Genomic DNA, 7,058 nt, shown 5'->3' with positions numbered 1-7,058 from the left:
TATATATATATATATATATAAAAGATGTGAGATGCAACCAACCCTATATTATAAAATAATATATCATAAAATACATATGATGATGAACAATCCTTATTAAATTATATGGTAGCCCGATAATTAAGCATTTTATCCCGCTCATCAACGGACCCAAAATTTAAAAAAAATCTATATTGAGCTATTTATTTTTTAATTTTATTTAGTAATTTGGAGATAAATATATATATTAAAATCTATATATTCTTAGGCTCTGCCAAAATAATGCTAAAGTTGCGGGGACCACGTCGGAAGCAGCGATGTAAGCCAGAAGGTAAAGTAGTTACGGTGGGACCACGGCTGCCATTCATCATACTGTTCACATGCGGATGTGGCGTCGCTTTTTTCCCTTAATTAATGACACCTGTCATTACACTTAGTTGAGTTTTATTGGTTTTTTTCGTTGAGGGCATTTACAAACATACCCACCCAATTCTTCTAAATTACATATCATGTACTTATACTTTACATTTTATATTTATACCTCCCAAACCTTTCATATCTAATACACCATCAACAAATTTTCTTCCTTTGGCATGGATTTCAAGGCGTAGCTTGAATTCGAAGATAATTTTTTTGACCCAGAAACATTTAAATTTCAATTAAAGATTATTCAGAACTCCGATTTTAGTAAATTTACATTAAAACTGACCGTTGCGACGAGACAAACACAATGACACTAAAGTTTGTCCAATCCAATTCAAATTGAAAGCATCTAGTGTTCAATTGAAAGTTTAAATAAATTCCAAAAATGTCAAGTTTATAATTGAATCGAGTATCTTGATGATACAAAAGAGGTTAAGATCGCTCAATTTTGACATAGTTAAGGCATTTAAATATTTACAAAATACTGTCTATTCTATTGAATCTCTCCGGGCTGTCTGATGAAGTGAACTTGATTCCTTTCTTATTTGTATGAAGATCTCTAATAGACTCTATAAATCGACCCTTACATTCTTAATGAAAATGAGACATAAAATTTGAACCAGAGGAAGATCAAAACTTGGAGGAGAAGCTGAGCTTCAGTGTTATATACCAAAAGTTTAGCAAATGCACACGCTCTTGTAACCGTCAACCATTGCTTGTCGGTTGTCTTCGAACACCATTGGTTGCCCATGCTTATCGCAATGAAGCCCCTTTCAGAATCACAATGTGCACAACAAGATCCTGACATACATTGTGGAGTAACAAAACACATTTTAGAGTAATGAAACATCTTATGGAGAAACACACCCCACATACAGAGTAGCAATTCACCTCGAATATGGTGCAATGATGTACCTCACTTATTGTGCAATGAAGTCTCCCAAAGATGGTGTAATAATGCACCTCATAATAACCATTTACAACCATCGTACTCAGGATACAATGACTTTTTTGGGACTCTTAATGCTCTCTCCTTACAACCCTCTACTACGGTCTACGTAGCCAACTACAACCTAAGTGGTTCACTGCTCATGCAACTCCCAACTCCGGCCTCTGTGGTCTATATACGTTATCACAATGTATGCAACTCCCAACTCCGACCTTTATGACCTATGCACATTATAACAGTTCATATAGCTCCCAACTATGACCTCCGTGACCCATGAACATTATCACAACTTATGCTGCTCTCAACTCCACCCTCTACTGCCTACCTACATTATCATAGCTCATGCAGCTCCAAGCCTAGCCTTTGTGCCCTACAAATGTCATTACAGTTCCTCTCTATGGTTTTTGTGACCAACCACAGCCTACGCGACTCACAGCTCATGTAACTCTCAACTTCAACATCTGTGGTCTACGAATATTATTGTAGCTCCCTATTATGACACCGACGCTTCTGAGGCAGCCATCTACGAACCACATGGCCAAATAATACCCTAGCTTTCAACTACACTCTTTATTATAAGATGACACTACAATTATCATTTACAATGTTTATGACTGCCTACTGCCTAAATAATAATTAATTATGACCTTTGCGGCCTGCTACGCCAATCATTATTGAAATACCATTATATATCATCTTTTTAATTCCATCTTACCTAACTCAGAAGAAGAGTGAGTCTATGACTCACTACTATATAGTAGATTATTTCAACTGGTTTAGACCTCATGTTTTTTTCCCACTTCTAAGATTTTTCAAGTAAAAACTTTTAGTGTCTTTATCTGTCAATTTAATTATTTAAGTACGTGCAAGATTATTTTTCAATGCTAAGATGTCAAATAATCACTCTATCACCACGAATATTCTAGGACGCATTAGTTTGACACCATATGTGGGTAATGGAGTCTCATTTGACACTTTTCTCAAATCTGAGATCTCAAACCCATACTTAATGTCCCATTGATATATATTATCCAAATAGCAAAAGAACTTCACTTGCACCTCTTAAATATAACTTATAAAGTATTTTTCGATGTAAGGGAAACATTCATTGCAATTTCCAAAGGTTGTTCATTTTAACGTCTCGTTCATGATTGCAGTGGGGTAATCTTCTCACATCTTATTCAAATATAATGTCTATGAAAACTACTTCTAGGCTAAGGGTCAACTTTCACTGCATTCTCGAAAGATTGTTCACATTAATGTTGCGAGAACAAATTTGGTAGGTTAGTTATCCTACATCTCATTTAGGCATTAATTCTTTGAGAATTGCTACTAGACTGAGGGTTAAACTTCTTCGTAAGGAACTTTTCCTCAACACCCCCTAATCGTTCTGAAGTTCCTTTTCAACTTTGATCAGAAGCTGATCTCTTCAAGTTTGATAAATGCGTTACAAGATTGTATGGAAAATGTCATTGTTGGGGAACCATAAATTCAAAAGCAACAAATAGTAAGTTGTCAAATATCATTTTTGAGTATGACTGTAATTGCGTTACCAAGGATAAGTTATGTCCATTTTGACGTACATATTAGTCTCTAGAAACATAAGATATTTTCTAACACCTCATCTTGGGCTTAATCAGTCCAAAAGTAACTCAATTTGACATCTTCCTTCACAAGCTACGATCATCAAGCAGGAGCTTCAACTAATAACCTCATATATGTCAGAAAATTCATGGTGGATTCTCATCAACTTCTTCCATTACAAGCTACAGTTGTCAAGCAGATGTGCTTCAACTAACAACATAGGAAATGTCAAATATTAATAGTGGCATACAAGGTCTCCACCCATAACCCTTGAAGATGAACCCATAAGGCAAGTCTTGATGGGAATTTAGTAATATATACATTTCTCACTAGAAAAACTCCTTGAGGGCAAGTGACATACAATGTATCCACCCATCCCTAAAGAAGATGAGGCCAAGAGGAGAGTCTATATAATAAACTATTAATGGATACATCCATTGAGGGCATATGATAGACAAGGTCTTCACCCATACTCCTGGAAGAAGGGCTCAAGAGATAAGTATCAATGGGAAGCTTGTTGTGGATACACTCATTACTAGGGAGAGAAGGGCTCAAGAGATAAGTCTCAATGGGAAGCTTGTTGTGGATACACTCATTACTAGGGAGACCCCTGAAAGATAAGTGATAGATAAAGTCTCTAACAATACCCCTGAAAGACGAGCTTAGGAGGCAAATTTTGATGGAAAGCTAAGGCTAGATACATTTCTCACTAGAAAGGCTATACGCTTCAAAAAGGGCATGCACATTAAAAGCCTCAGAAGGCACACACCTCAGAAGGCACGAGCTTCAAAAGATACATGATATTTTTTACACAAAGCACATGTGCTAACTTTGATTACAGACTTTTAAATATTTAAGAAGTCAAAGAATCTTTGTAGGCATATGCCTCAGAAGATTTCAATTTCATTATGCTTTTACTAGAAATACGAAGGCATCAAATACACCCAGAAGTAAGCCAATGAAGACCCAAGTGTTGGTTTATAGCATCCCGGAAGTTGGGTAACAATAGCCCAGGCAAAAATGTCTTAGAATTCGGGCAACAACACTCCAAAAGTGGGTTCAAAGTAACCCAGAAGAGGGGAGCTAGTAATAAGAAGGAATAATAAAAGCAGCCTTAGAAGCATCAACAAAATTTTAACCACATCAAGAAAAATAAATACGTACAAAAAAACACATTATCACCACATACAAATGGCATATCAAGTGATTGAAAATCTATAACGACCAACACACTTGTACAAAAACTATTACAAATTAGCAGAGGAAAATATAATGATCCACCACAACATCCTCCACATTATCTGAAAGCCTGCAACTGCAAATTCTAAGTTTTTTTCTAAAGAAATTTTGGTGTCTCTACCAGTTATTTAATTACTTGAGTTTATATTAGATTTTTGTACAACGCTAAAATGCTAAATATTTACTACACCGCCGTGAATCCTCCAACATGCATCAATTTCACATAAAAAATGTCTCTATTTTTAACTAACAAAATGAAATACATTTTTTTATATATAATTAATGTCACACACATATATATAAATTTAAATTTATATGCAAGATATATAAATACATAAAAATTGAATGGTATTTATGTATATCTTCCTGTTTTGTTTAATATAAATTTCCAGCCGGCACCAAGTCCCCCCTTTCGTTTGAGTAGCAAAAATTTTCCATCAATGGGTAAGATTAACTTGATCAACACTTTGAGAGGGTCATAACTCAAACTAATTTTTGAAATTAATTTTGCATTAATTAAATTTTAAATTAGAGCTGGCTTTGAATTTAACCTCATATTTCCCCATCATTAGTTGTTGGTTAATGTGGTGATAAGACTAATTACAAGCCAAAACTACTATAAGAAAACATAATAGGGTGAATATAACAATTGGATACTTTATACACGGTTTGATTTTTAAATCAAGACGAGGCTTCAATAATTCCTCAATAAAAAAGCACTTTATTTCATATTATATTTGTAGTCTTCTGCCTTACTTTAGAAAATGAATTATTGTTTGATTAATCAAAAATTGACAAAATTAGAGTTACCTTTATATCACATAATTTTTATGTATGTACATATCTAACAACTAAACTTTAAAGCCACATAAAAAATATTACTTCACTAAGTTCCACGAAGTCAAATGCACCTTTTTATATATAGCTTTGTACACCATATTGTTATAAATGTAAATATTAAATTGTAGGTGTTAGATGTATAAAATCATAAGAATTGTGTGACACCTACCTAAATTTTCATTTTTTTTTAAATTTAGCTTTATTAATAATGCACATTTACTCATAAGTCATATTACATAAGAAAATATTAGGTGTTTGAGAATTTGTTATGATAAAAATTGTGAGTTATACTTATATATATCTGCGTGTGTGCACGCGCTGCGCCGCCAGTCATGATCTGGTAGAGCAGCCACTTTGAAGGTCTTAAGTCCCCTCAGGTCACAGGTTGAAATCTCCCTCTGGTCAGTTTGCTGGTAGTGAGGGTGGTCCTTGAATATTTAGGCACATGGCTGGAGGCTTGTATAACCCTATATATATATAAAAGAATTATGCTTATAAGAAACCCATTTTTTTATGTTAAAATTCAATGAAGGAACTAAAGGAGATGAATGGTTATACTAATAAAGCAACAAATATCATATAAAGTATCTCTAATAATAGTGGTTAATCATTCCACATAACTGATAGTGGTTGGAAGAAGACAAAAGTTAGAAAATAATAAATTTTTTATATTAGTTGATGACGGGGTGATGGATGCCAAAAGCTGAAGGGTGATAAAACCTCATTAACAACTATTAGACGACTAAGGATGGTGGTTGCATGTCACCAAGCATAGAAATATAGTTAGGACAACCCTTCTCCTTGGTGTTAAGAGGAACTGATGACCAGCAATGTGGAAGAGACATTCGAACTGACAAAATGCTAGAAATCAAGGATCAAGATTATGAAATTCTATTATGAAATTTTATTTTGCATTTCATTAAAAATATGCCCATAATCTTTAATAATACAATATTTTTAGATTTTAAGAGAGAGAGAGAGAGTTTTCTTTTTATTCCATGGTCTACCAAATTTATGGCTTGAATGAGGAAACACAAATCATTTACTCGTATCAAAATTTTGTTAGGCAATCCTTTCTGAGGGTTCATCTATGTCATCGTCGAAATGACTGATTGTTATTAACAATGTTGAGAATTTCTTCCAGAAAGCGCAACATCAATGCGAAAAGGGAGCCCATTGATCACCTACTAGCAGGCAAGAAGACTACACCTTGTCGTTATGAGAATTTCACTGATTACCTACTAGCAGGCAGCAAGACCCCACATTTTTCTTCTGGGAGTCCCGTTGATCGGCTGCTAGTAAGCCTGGGGACTTTAGCTTGTTTAATCTGAGAGTTCTGTTGATTAACTGCTAGTAAGCCAGGGGAATCAACATTTTTTCTTTTGGGAGCCCTGTTAATCGACTACTAGCATGTTGAGAGACTCCACCCTTATTCTTCTGGAGCACCCAATTTTTTTTCTTCTAAGAGCTCCGTTGATCGCTTGCTAGCAAGTTAGAGTACTCAAACTTTTCCTTTTATGAGTCCTGCTGATCACATGCTAGCAGGATGAGGGACTCGACCTTTTTACTTCTGGGAGACTTGTTGATATCCTATTAGTAAGTTGGGGGATACCACTCTCTTCAACCTCTTTATGGGCTATTTATAGAGTTAAAATGACCCAAAAAATAATCAAAATAAACTAAAAAATATCCAAGAATGGCCAGAATCTGAGTGTTCTCGTGATAACCAATAAGAACTACTTGATTTCTCACGATCGTACTGCTCTCGCTTGTGATTCGTGTGATTTCACATCATGGATCGCAATTCCTGTGAAAACTTGACACTGCGCCTGGATCACACGATTCATGTATCGTTAGCATGCAACGTGCAGCGTAAGGGAGCCACGGAACTGCACGACCTAGTATGTAGGCCCAACCAGATATATACATACATATATATACACATACATATATATATATATATACATACATACATACATATATATATACATACATACATACATATATATATACATACATACATACATATATATATACATACATA

Source organism: Phalaenopsis equestris, unplaced genomic scaffold, assembly GCF_001263595.1.
Source record: "Phalaenopsis equestris unplaced genomic scaffold, ASM126359v1 Scaffold000240, whole genome shotgun sequence".
In the NCBI taxonomy this organism is placed as follows: domain Eukaryota; kingdom Viridiplantae; phylum Streptophyta; class Magnoliopsida; order Asparagales; family Orchidaceae; genus Phalaenopsis; species Phalaenopsis equestris.
This window is presented reverse-complemented; position numbering follows the sequence as displayed.